The following is a 13626-nucleotide window of genomic DNA, read 5'->3' on the forward strand; positions in this document are numbered from 1 at the left end:
AAAATGAGACCATTTTTGTCCTTATCATCTTCAGCTTTCAAGATCTCCACCCACTGTTGAGAGCAGAGATGGGGGAAGTTGGGAGGGCCATGGGTTAATTGACAAAGTTGCTACCTGTAAGGGGGGTCTGAATGGGGGTTGGAGGCGTGAGTGTGCCATTCTTCTTCTGGAAGATTCATAGATAATCTTTGAGCACCAAGGGAAGGCTGGTGTTCATCACGGTAGTTCCTCTGTAAGGCCCGCGTGATGTTCTCTGTTAATGACAAGGGACGGCATGCAGGCTTTTCCTTGGCTTCCAATATCTCCCACACTTCCATCTTGTCCCCTCAGGTTTCCACCCTCCCCTTTCAGGCCCTGACCTCCTCCTGAGAAGGCAAGGAGCAGCTTCAACTTCCCTGTTTTTAAGAATGATGGGTAAGCTTTGCTCCCCTCTAGACTTCCCGCTTTGACTTTTTAGAGCTGGGGTCGGCAAACTTTCTCTGTAAAAAGTCTTACAGTAAATATTTCAGCTTTCATGGGCCAAGAGGCAAAATCAGGAATATTTCCACAAATTTTTGGACAAAATTCAAAACTTAATTTGTAGATACTGAAACTCAGTTTTATAGTTTAGTGGGTCATGTTAGTTTCATGGGTCATGTAATATTCTTTCGATTTTTCTCAAACATTAAAAAATGGAGGGACTTCCCTGGTGATCCAGTGGTTGAGATTCTGTGCTCCAATGCAGGGGACCTGGCTTCGACCCCTGGTCAGGGAATTAGATCCCACATGCTGCAAGTAAGAGTTCATGTGCTGCAACTAAGACCCAGCACAGCGAAATGAGTATGAAAATATGTAACTATTAAAAAAAATTATATATATAAACATTCTTTGTTTGCTGGCCACACAAAGACATGTGGCTGGCTGAATTTGGCCTGTTGGCAATAGTTTGCTGACCTCTATTCTGGAGCTTTACATGGAAGAAAAAAATCCAAAAAAACTCTGAAGTCTTCTGCAGTCTAAAATGCCTCTGACTTACTAATGCACTCTTCCAGAAAAACTAATAAGGTTGATTTCCATGGTGGTCCAGTGGCTAAGACTCTGCACTCCCAATGCAGGGGGCCTGGGTTCGACCCTTGGTCAAGGTATTAGATCCCACATGCTGCAACTAAGTGTTCGTAGGCCACAATTAAAAAATTGCACATGCTGGCGTTGAAGAGCCCATGTGCTGAAATGAAGAAGGAAGACCCCATGTGCTGCAACTAACACCCAGTGAAGCCAAACAAGTAAGTAAATATACAACTATTATAAAAAATGTAAAAAAGTTTCTTGGTTTGCTGGTTATACAAAGACAGGTGGCGGGCTGAATTTGGCCTGTTGGGAATAGTTTGCTGACCTCTATTCTGGAGGTTTGGGGCTTCCTGGGTAGTGCTAGTGGTAAAGAACCCGCCTGCCAATGCGAGAGACATAATAGACATGGGTTCGATCCCTGGGTTGGGAAAATGCCCTGGAGGAAGGCATAGCAACCCACTCCAGTATTTTTGCCTGAAGAATTGCATGGACAGAGGAGCCCAGTGGACTACAGTGCACAGGGTCGCAAAGCATTGGACATGATTGAAGTGACTTAGCACACACATTCTAGAGCCTTACATGAAAGAAAAAAGTCTAAAAAAACTCTGAAGTCTTCTGCAGTCTAAAATGCCCTGACTTACTGAAGCAGTCTTTCACAAAAACTAATGATGGTGGTGGTGGGACCTCCCTGGTGGTCCAATGGCTAAGACTGTGCTTCTAGTGTAAGGGGCCTGAGTTCCACCCCTGGTCAGGGACTAGATCCAACATGCCACAGCTAAGAGTTCTCACCTACAACGGCATCAAAGATGCCGAGTGCCCCCAACTGAGACCCAGTGCAGCCAAACAAACAAACCAAACCCAAACGACTAATGCAAGAGTTAGGAAGTGTGGGGAAGAAAAGCATGGGATTGTCAATATTTGAAGCTCTCATGTCTCCTAATGGGAAAAGCATGTTTCTTTCCACAGCAGCTGCTAGAGCAGTGCCTCTGCAGCTTGCTTCTGATCCAAATCACTAGGCTTCTTGTTGAAACTAGGGTCCCAGATTAGAAAGTTTGATGCCAGTGGCTTCTGGGCAGGATCTGTAGTGGTTCTCAGGGTGAGGATAGCTGAAGAAACACTATACCAGGGGCTGACTAGTTATAGAGAGGGCAAAATAATCTCCCAAACTGTGCTTCTCAAAGTGTGGTCCCTGGCCTAGCAGCATCTGTGTGGCTCAGATCTTGTTAGGCCCACCCCAGACCTATTGCTGGGAGAAATATCAATAACCTCAGATATGCAGATGACACCACTCTTATGGCAGAAAGCGAAAAACTAAAGGACCTCTTAATGAAAGTGAAAGAGGAGAGTGAAAAAGTTGGCTTAAAACTCAACATTCAGAAAACTAAGATCATGGCATCTGGTCTGATCACTTCATGGAAAATAGATGGGAAAACTTAATTTTGGGGGGCTCTTAAAATCAAATGGTGCCTGCAGCCATGAAATTAAAAGACATTCGCTCCTGAAGAAAAGTTATGACCAACCTAGACAGCATATTAAAAAGCAGAGACATTACTTTGCCAACAAAGGTCCATCTAGTCAAGGCTATGGTTTTTCCAGTAGTCATGTATGGATGTGGGAGTTGGACTATAAAGAAAGCTGAGTGCCGAAGAATTGATGCTTTTGAACTGTGGGGTTGGATAAGACTCTTGAGAGTCCCTTGGACTACAAGGAGATCCAATCAGTCCATCCGAAAGGAGATCAGTCCTGAATATTCATTGGAAGGACTGATGCTGAAGCTGAAACTCCAATACTTTGGCCACCTAAATTGAACTGACTCATTTGAAAAGACCCTGATGCTGGGAAAGATTAAAGGTGGGAGGAGAAGGGGACGACAGAGGATGAGATGGTTAGATGGCATCACTGACTCAGTGGATGTGAGTTTGAGTAAAGTCCGAGAGTTGGTGATGGACAGGGAGGCCTGGCATGCTGCAGTCCATGAGGTTGCAAAGAGTCAGACACGACTGAGGGACTGGACTGAACTGAGACCGACTGAATCAGAAACTTGGGGGTGGCTTGGGCAATCTGGCTTTCATCAAGCCAGGTCATTCTGATGCGGGCTCCAACTTGAGGACCAGGGCCCAGCATCATTACTAGCACCTGGGGGAGTGACTGAGGACCCAGTTGGCAGTTTAGCCCCAGGCGCCCTGTAACTGGTTTGTTTTCAGAGCAAGGTCTATGGGGGTAGCTGCAGGCACGATTTCCACAAGAAAGATCTGGAAATGATGTTTTAGTCCAGCCTTCTGGAAATCAGTGGGTGCCTTTCTATACCCAGGGGCACCATAGGTTCCAGAGATTAAAAAATGCCACCTAGTGTGATGACAGTGGGGTTTTCAGCCTTTTTTGTCCAAGTGAGCAGGCTGCTTGAGGACTTGTACACCCAGGAACTTTCCAACGTCCTCATATCCTTCGCTTTCCCTGAGATTTCAACAAAGCCCAATGGGGGACCTTGGTCCTGGGCCCACCAGGTCAGCGGCGGGGAGCTTCCTGACCTCACAGGCGCAGGTGCTTGTGCCATCACTGCCACCCACAGGTGTATCTCATGACCCGGGTGATGTCACAGAGGCCCCGCGGGCCGGGCTGCTTGGCGTGTGCGTGGGTGGGGCGGGCAGAGGCCCGGGGCTGCGTGCTCAGGGGGAGGTCGCCCGGCCCACGCGGTCCACGCTCGGTGCTGCTCCCGTGCGAGGCCCGCTCAGGGAAGGAAACGCAAGACCCGACTTGGCAAAAGGGCCGCTTACGTTTTCTTTGGGGTCAGTATTCAGAATATTTGCCAAGGCCCTCGAAACTTGGCGCGCTCCCTGCGAGGCAGTCGGGGTCTCGGCGGCGGCGGCGGCGGCGGATGCTCGGCGAGGACTCCCAGGCCTCAGGATGGCCTCGACGAAGGGGAAATGCGTCTGCGAACTGTGCTCCTGCGGGTAAGGCTGCCGCGCGCCCAGGGCCCGCGAGCCTGGGTTTTCAGACTCCGAAAGTCAGTGAGACCTGACCCTGGGCCCCGGTAGCACCATGATGGATGCGCCCTCTTGTTGGTGTCATTTAGACTGGCGTGTTGCCAACTAGCAGTTACCGCGGCCGCGTTGAGTCCCAGCGACGGTGGCTGGTCCTTAGGGCGTCTCTGTGGTCCTTCCACGCAGAACTGCACGGAGGCTGAAAGTGGGCACAGATACGTCGAGTTTGTGCGCACCCTACTGCAGCCCAGGGCGTGTTGGGCGAGGTCAGAAAACCTCTGGCCAAGTCGGGCCAAGTCTTGCATCTTTTGTTGGTTTCCTTTTGGAAGAGTCTGTGATGGGGAAGAGGAATCCTTTCATGTAACTGGAGTTTCTCACTCAGAGACATCGTCGCTACTTAGAAGTGTAAGGTATTTCTAAAATTCGTGTCCACAGTGGTGTAGAGTTGAACAAGAATAAGGAAAAGAAGCTCCTTTTTCACGGTTCTCTCCTGGCCATTGCCTTTAAGAACCATACTTGGGTGAAGCTCGTGGTCTTGGAGAGATTGTGTGTTTTAGTCAGAGTTGTTGATTTCTTTCCTATATCTCACAATGCCTAAGGTGGCTTCTTTCATCTGCTTCCCAAGGACATCTTAGAAATTGTTGGGCTTGAGAACAGCAGAGGAGCAACAGAAAAGAGGGGTGGCTCTGGGGTCAGCCCTCCTGGATGGTTGCTAACTGTGGGGTCTTGGGCAGGTAACCCGTCTTCTCCAGGATTTTCTAAGGTTTCAGTGAGAAAGTGTGTGTGAGACTTCTGTTAATGGATTGTGTTGGAAATGTATTATCATGTTGGAAGCTGCAATAGGTGTTTGCCAGCTATGTTACGTGAATACTGAAAATGGCATCCGGAGTGGGGAGATTTAAAAAGGACTCTAGAAACTGGGTGAGCAGCCTTACACATCTCAGGCGTCGGTGGGTGGTTCTCAACCTGGGCTGCTCACAAGAGTCACCTGGGGAGCTTAAAACAATACTGGTTGCCCAGGCTGTTAAATCACCAGCAGTCTTTTGGCGATTTTCCCATTTGCCAGGATTGGGAACCACTGAGCTAGATCAAGTAGAAGCATGGGTCTTGTTTTTAAGCTTTGTTAGGCAGATCCAAAGCAGTGTTGTAATCTGGGGCTAATTTTCCGCACTAGTGACAGAAAACTTCTACGACACCCTCTCCCGGGACCCTTTACATACCCTCTCATCTTCTCTTAAGATACTGAGTTATTCAGGTAGGACAGGGGCTTAATTTGTTCTCTTGTGGCTGTTGGGATTGAAATATCAGATACAATCTCCATCTTTGCACAGTATCCATTCCAGTTAGGAAGGCAGGAAAGTTCATTTCAGAGGTGCAGAGGATATGCAGAGAAAAGTCTCTGTCCTAGTTCTATAGTAGGGGGTATTCCTTCTTTGTTTCTCTTCTGTCCTGGAAAATAGCTTATTTCCCATCAGATGCAGAGTCTATCTGTGGGTCTCTCCTTTCCTTCCTCCTCCTCCTCCTGTCTTCTGCCTATAATGCAGGAGGACCCAGGTTCGATCCCTGGGTTGGGAAGATCCTCTGGAGAAGGAAATGGCACCCCACTCCAGTACTCTTGCCTGGAAAATCCCATGGACGGAGGACATGGTAGGCTACAGTCCATGGGGTCACAAAGAGTCGGACACGACTGAATGACTTCACTTCCTCCTCCTGTACCTACCCTTCCACTTGGATTTCAGTCAGGGGTCTCTGGTTCGACTCTCATATCCATCAGCCTTTCTCTTCTTTTAGTCTCATTTCAGTTCTCAAAGTGCTTGTTGGTCCATCTCTCTGTTTCATCAACGTCAGCTTTAAACAGTTGGCATGACCCCTCTCTCCCAGTATCTGCCCCATTAATGTTGCCTTAGATGGTCCATTTACACTGGTTTTATTTTTTTTTAATTTAATTTTTACTGGTGTATAGTTGATTTACAGTCTTGTTTCTGTTGTACAGTGGAGTTAATCAGTTATACATATTTCCACTCTTTTTAGATCCTTTTCCCATATAGGGCATTATAGAGTATTAAGTAGAGTTCCCTGTGATATACAGTAGATTCTTATTATCTACTTTATGTATAGTAGTGTGTATATGTCAACCCCAATCTCCTCTTTCCTCCCTTGGGAACCATAAGTTTGTTTTCTATGTTTGTGGCGCTATTCCCATTTTGTAAATATGTTCATTTGTACCACTTTTTAAAGATTCCTCATATAAGCAATATCATGCTATTTGTCTCTGCTTGGCCGACTTCACTCAGCATGACAGTCTCTAGGCCCATTCATGTTGCTGCAAATGTCCTTTCTTTAATGGCTGAGTCATGTTCTGTAGTATACATGTACCCCCTCTTTGTCCATTCCTCTGCTGATGGACATTTAGGTTGCCTCCATGTCCTGGCTGTTGTAAGTAGTGCTGCAGTGAACACAGAGGTACACATATCTTTCTGAATTAGGGTTTTCTTCAGACATATGCCCAGGAGTGGGGTTGCTGGATTATAAGGTAGCTCTGGTTTTAGTTTTTTAAGGTACCTCCGCATTGTTCTCCATAGCAACCACCCCAACGTACGTTCTCATCAACAGCGTAGGAGGTTTCCCTTTTCTCTGCACCCTCTCCAACGTTTATTGTTTCTAGATTTTTTTGATAATGGCCATTCTGACTGGTGTGAGATGATTCCTCATTGTAGTTTTGATTCGTATTTCCCTAATAATTAGTGATGTTGAGCATCTTTTCATGTGCTTTTTGGCCACCTGTGTGTCGTCTTTAGAGAAATGTCTATTTAGAACTTCCTATATTTTTGATTGTTTGTTTTTTTTGATATTGAACTGCATAAGCTATTTGTAATTTTGGCGATTAATTCCTTGTTGCTCACTTCATTTGCAATTATTTTCTCGCCTTTTGTGGGCTGTCTTTTTGTTTATGGTTTCCTTTGCTGTGCAAAAAGTTTTTGAGTTTAATTAAGTTCCACTTGTTTATTTATTTATTTTAGTTTTCATTACTCTTAAGAGGTGGACAAAAAAGATCTTGCTGTGATTTTTGTCAGTGTTCTGCCTATGTTTTCTTCTAGGAATCTTATGGTTTCTTGCATTTAGGTCTTTAATCCATTTTGGGTTGTGTTTGTGTATAGTGTTAGTGTTCTGATTTCATTCTTCTACATGTAACTGTCCAGTTTTCCTATCACCACTTATTGAAGAAGCTCTCTTTTCTCCATTGTATGTTCTTGTCTCCTTCATCATAGATTAGGGGACCATAGGTGCGTGGGTTTATCGCTGGACTTTCTGATTCCACTGATCCGTAGTTCTGTTTTTTTGTGCCGGGACCATGCTGTTTTGAGGCACCTTTATAGTATAGTCTGAAGTCAGGGAGCCTGATTCTTCAGCTCCATTTTTCTTACGTTTATTTTGGCTATTTGGGGTCTTCTGTATTTTCATATATATTGTAAAAGTTTTTGTTCTAATTCTGCGGAAAATGCTATCATTAATTTGATAGGGATTGCATTGCATCTGTGTATTACTTTGGGTGGTATTGTCATTTTGACAATATTGATTCTTTTAGTCGAGCAGCATGGTATCTCTCTCTGTTTTTGTCATCTTTGAATTCTTTCATTTTATAGTTTTCTGAGTACGGATCTTTTGCCTCCTTAGGTAGGTTTATCCCTAGATATTTTTCTTTCTGGTGTCATGGTAAATGGGATTGTTTCCTTAATTCCTCTTTCTGATCTTTCGTTGTTAGTGTATAGTGATGCAAGAGATTTCTGTGTATCAATTTTGTATTCTGCAACATTACCCAATTCGTTGATGAGCTCTAGCAATTTTCTGGTAACATCTTTAGTATTTTCTATGTCTAGGGTCATGTCATCTGCAAATAGTGACAGTTTTACATCTCCAATTTGGATTCCTTTTATTTGTCTCTGATTGCCATGACTAGGACTTTCAAAACTATGTTGAATAAAAGTGTTAAGAGTGGACATTCTTGTCTTGTTATCTCGGGTTTGAAAACTTGAACCATCTCTTCCACCATCCCCAGCATCTAACCATCTTTAAAGTTTTGAGCCTTCCTCCTTTACAGGCTATATTGGTCCCTTCCTTTTAAATCTCATTGTTCTCCCCTTGGGTCTCTAATGTTTAAGTTTGGAAATGGGTCCTTACGTACCTTTCTAGTTCTGTCTATGATCCCCTTCCATGAAACCGCTCCTTACACTGGATTGGGCTTCCTGTCCTCCCTTAGGCAGACCCTGTGGCTTCCCGTCTCTGTTCCCTTACCTTTGCTGCCCCCTTTTAAGTATGTGTCCCTTCTCTGCTCCATGACCTTTTAAGGCCCTGTGTCAGTTGCATGTCTTGCTAACCCAACCCTGTACTCCCCATCAGAGAGGGACCCCATTTTATGTTAATGGTTCTAGTTACCTGTCTGCATGCTTTCTCCCCAGTTTGTATATTCTTGGAAAGCAGAGCCCATGTTTTCTATTTGTGTGTGTGCTGTGTAATACTAACACACTGTTCTCTGTTGAGCAGTCAAAACGTATCTTTTTGAATAAATAGATGGATTTTGTTTGTCAAGGTGATACGCTGGAATGGATTAGGGAGGCGAGCTCTGCTGTCTCCTAGGTTAGCTACTAGTCATGTGTGGCAACTTCATCTAAAGTATTTAAAGTTAAATGAAAATGTCAATTCTTTAGTCATGTACTCAGTTGTGTGTGTAGTGTCATTCGAAATACTCAATAGCTACGTGTGTTCCGTTCTATTGCACAGTACAACTAGGGAACATTTCCATCATTGCAGAGTTACGCTGGGCATCACTGACCTAGAGTCTTATTATTTGGAAGTCTTCCTCCTCACCTCCAATTAAGTCTGCTTAGAAATGGGGGTAGGGGAGGAATGCGAGGAATTTCATAGGTGTTCTCTAAGCTATAGAAGTCAAACATTTTTTACTTTGCCAGATTGAGGTTATGGGAAAAAGTGATGAGAAATCTAGCGGAAAAGCATGCGTGAAGCCGAACCCTGTGGTCAGATGAGACAACCTTTCAGTGGGAGAGGGGGCCTTGATTCTGAGTGAGTCACCTGATCTCCCATGGCTTCAGTTTCCCCATGTTTTTAAAATGAGGAGGCTTGTGGAGGCCCGTGGGCCTGCCAGCCAGGGAGGAAGCCCCTATCTCTTCTTTCCTCTTCCTCCTAAGGCTTTGTTTGAGCAAATAGTTCTTTAATGTCCTTTCAACTTTGATTTTTGAACACTTGGTTGTCCTTATTGGGGAGGCTCAGGATGTACATGGAGCTCTGGATGGGTAGGCTTCTTCCCTGGGAGCTGCTGCTGCAGGCTGGAGGGAGAACTCTTGGAGACAGTTCTTCCTTTTGGCCACAAGATGGCAGCCTTCTCCTGACCAACTCACTGCCAGATCAGCCTAAAAGGAAAACAATACCTTGTTCTGGGTTTTTCTTTTCTTTTTTTTAAAAATAGATTTACCTTAAGTTTTCTAAAATAAGAAGTTACAGTTTAGGACCCAGCAGAGCTCAGGAAGTGGTATACCTTGAGGGGTAGATCACAGATGACAAAGAGAAGGTGTTCAGTTCAGTTGCTCATTCATGTCCTAGTCTTTGCGACCCCATGGACTGCAGCACACCAGGCTTTCCTGTCCATCATCAACTCCCAGAGCCTGCTCAAACTCATGTCCATCGAGTCAGTGATGCCATCCAACCATCTCATCCTCTGTCATCCCCTTCTCCTCCCACGTTCTCTTTTCCAGCATCAGGATCTTTTCCAGTGAGTCAGTCTTTTGCATCAGTTGGCCAAAGTATTGGAGTTTCAGCTTCAGCATCAATCCTTCCAATGAGTATTCAGGGCTGATTTCCTTTAGAATGGTTTGATTGGATCTCCTTACAGTCCAAGGGACTCTCAAGAGTCTTCTCCAAAACTACAGTTCAAAAGCATCAATTCTTTGGCATTCAGCTTTCCTTATAGTCCAACTCTCACATCCCTACATGACTACTGGAAAAACTATCGCTTTGACTAGATGGACCTTTGTTGGCAAAGTAGTGTCTCTGCTTTTTAATATGCTGCCTAAGCCAGTCATAACTTTCCTTCCAAGGAGCAAGCGTCTTTTAATTTCATGCTTTCAGTCACCATCTGCAGTGATTTTGGAGCCCATAAAAATAGTCTCTCAGTGTTTCCATTGTTTCTCCATCTATTTTCCATGAAGTGATAGGACCAGATGCCATGATCTTAGTTTTCTGAATGTTGAGCTTTAAGCCAACTTTTTCATTCTCCTCTTTCACTTTCATCAAGAGCCCCTTTAGTTCTTTTTCTCTTTCTGCCATAAGGGTGGTGTCATCTGTGTATCTGAGGTTGTTAATATTTCTTCTGGCAATCTTGATTCCAGCTTGTGCTTCATCCAGTCCAGCATTTCCCATGATGTACTCTGCATATAAGTTAAATAGGGTGACAGTATACAGCCTTGTCGTATTCCTTTCCTGATTTGGAACCAGTCTGTTGTTCCATGTCCAGTTCTAACTGTTGCTTCTTGACCTGCATACAGCTTTCTAAGGAGGTAGGTCAGATGGTCTGGTATTCCCATCTCTTGAAGAATTTTCCATAGTTTGTTGTGATCCACACAATCAAAGGCTGTGGCGTAGTCAATAAAGCAGAAGTAGATATTTTTTCTGGAACTCTCACACTTTTTCGATGATCCAGGAGGTGTTGCAAGTATTTAAATCTGGAGACTTCAACCCCTCATAAAACTTTTTAAAGAGCTTTGCTGGTTTTAAAAAACCAGATGCATTTTCCTGAATTGAGCCCAAGGCTTTCTGTCCACAACAGTACCCCAAAATCTGGCAACCAAAAATCTGGCAATTGGTTTATTACCATAAAGTGTTATAATTTCTTTTTCAATACAGTCAATGCCAGATAACCAAACATATTCATGAGATGTAGAAATACAGCAAGGTAAGCATTTAAAAATTGTTTCTAACCATCTCATCACTTTTCTTGACACCACAGCTACATTGAAGTGTCTGAGTGTTCGAGTGTAGAGACCCTACTTTTGCACATACTGAGATCGTCTGAATGTCCCCAGCACTTCCTATTCCTGAAAAAAATGCCAAACTTTCATAGTCTTCAATATTAGACCACCTTACATTTCTCTAGTGTTTTGAAAATTAAAAAATTTAAAAACCATTTTCTCATACATTATTACTTTTGTTTCTCAACCTGGGGAGCGTTGCTTAGTTTGGAAATTCGATTCCTGATCTTAGCCTTCATTTTCCCTAGGGGTGTTGTTTTCTGTTTACCAAGCTGTTCTTACCCAGATGACTAAATTTGCAACTGGGGCGGGCGCTGGGGGGGGGGTGGGGGGGGAGGGCTGATGATAAAATAAATTGTTAATCAGCTTTTTAAAGCTAGAAGGGATCTTAATGGTTCCCAGCTTTTATTTTACAGACAAGGAATTTGAAGCATTAATTTTAATATCCGAGAACATATTTTATTAAGATTAAGGGACAATTAGGTCAACAATTAAATTTTATTTATCTTTTACTGTGTATCAGACTGCTGGATGTTAAATTCAGTCTGCCATCTGCATTCAAGTCATACTGGGTCATTTTTGACTGTAGATGATAATGGGAGGGCTCCTGTCCAGTTGAGAAATATTACCTAATGTTAAAAAAAAAAAGTATAATTCTAAAAGCCTTTTAGTAAAGTAATATAAATAGCAAATCTCTCTCCTGAGATTAAGTTGTAGTAACACTATTTTTTCTGAAATTCTTGTTAAAAAAAATTGTGGTTAATCAAGGGATTGATCCAGCTTACTTTTATATCTGATTATTTTATGACTTGCAGTGCACTGTTTTAAAGACTTCATGCAATCTTGCAGGAAATTCCAGGCCTGGGTAATGTATCATGAAATATTTATGTAGCATTGGTAGTATGCGCAGCATTTCATAAAAAAGGTAGTCCCATAGAGGACTTGCAAATTGCTGAAAAGGATGTGGATTTGGCCCTTGCATGGGGCTGGGGAGGAAGGTGATCTCAGGGGCAGCCATGTATCTGCAACTTAAATCAGTTATGTTAACCAGGGAGGAACTTGTTATTTTAATTTTGGAAAATATTTTCTTCACATCGGTGGAAATTTCCTTAACCTTAGATTTTATTTTCTTAGAGTCTCTGTTACAAATTAAGAGGAAGGGGGAAAAAAAATCGAGGAGTTGGTTTGATATTACATGTTTCAAGAAGAATTCTTGTTTTTAATTTAAATAAAATTGACTTCATAAATTCTTATTAAGAAAAAAAAGACAAAGAGCAGCTTTTAATAGATGCTTGCTGGTGGCTTTTTATCTTTAACAGAATCCAGATAGAGAAGCCAAATGTAGGGGGGGTGGGGTGGGGAACCTTTCACTTTAACACTGAATTATTTTTGTTGTAAACTTACGCACTCAAATGTTATATCCTGTTTAAAAATAATGGTATTTTTGTGATATCGGAATTAGTGTTTGTTCGTAAATACCTTTAATCTTATAAAGAGAGTATAAGTCAATATGTATTATTAGTCAAATTTCAGATATTAGCAAATTGCAGAGTACAACTTTGTGGTAATTCAAATTACAGTAGTTAAAATGATCTACTTAGTCTTAGAGTTTCTAAGTGGATGAGTTTAGAGAAAGTGTGCTCCAATTCCATCCTTCCCTGATAGTTTTAAACACTGTTTCCTCTATCAATAACAAATATTTCAGACTGGCCTTCGGATGAGAAAGTTCATCTGAGGAGATGAAGTGTCTCGGGGGGGAGGGGTGGGAGCCGCTAAGCTACAGATGGACAGGATGAATAAGACGAGTGACCCAGGACTGCAGAGGTGGCGCAGATCACTGGGAGGGCGTGCCGTGCAAGCTCTGCTGCTGCTCTGGGACGGGCAAGTTGCTTTCCTGGGGCGATCAGGAGAGTCAGTGCCGGAGTCAGACTGCCGGGTTTTGAACCCTGACTCTGCTGCTTTGTAGCTGTGGAAGCTTGTGCAAGTGGAATGTGCTCAGTTCAGTCCAGTCCCTCAGTCGTGTCCGACTCTTTGCGACCCCATGAATCGCAGCACGCCAGGCCTCCCTGTCCATCACCATCTCCCGGAGTTCACTCAGACTCACGTCCATCGAGTCCGTGATGCCATCCAGCCATCTCATCCTCGGTCGTCCCCTCCTCCTCCTGCCCCCAATCCCTCCCAGCATCAGAGTCTTTTCCAATGTGCTCAGTTGTGTCCAATTCTTTGCGACCCTGTGGACTATAGCCCACCAGGCTCCTTTATCCATGGGATTTTCCAGGCAAGAATACTGGAGTGGGGTGCCATTTTCTCCTTCAGGGGATCTTCCCGACCCAGAGATAGAACTGGAGCCTCCTGTGTCTCCTGCATTGCAGGCAGATTCTTTACCACTGAGCTATCAGGGAAGCCTGTGCAAGTGGAAGACAGGGGTGAAAACTGTGCTTAACAGGCCTGGCATGGTATGACGAGCTCTGAAGGAAAATGTGGTGGTGGTGGGGGGGGGCGTTGTCTACACCAGGAGCCTAGACAGAGATGTGGAGACATCACACCCACACTGAGCG

Source organism: Oryx dammah, unplaced genomic scaffold, assembly GCF_014754425.2.
Source record: "Oryx dammah isolate SB20612 unplaced genomic scaffold, SCBI_Odam_1.1 HiC_scaffold_1, whole genome shotgun sequence".
NCBI lineage: Eukaryota > Metazoa > Chordata > Mammalia > Artiodactyla > Bovidae > Oryx > Oryx dammah.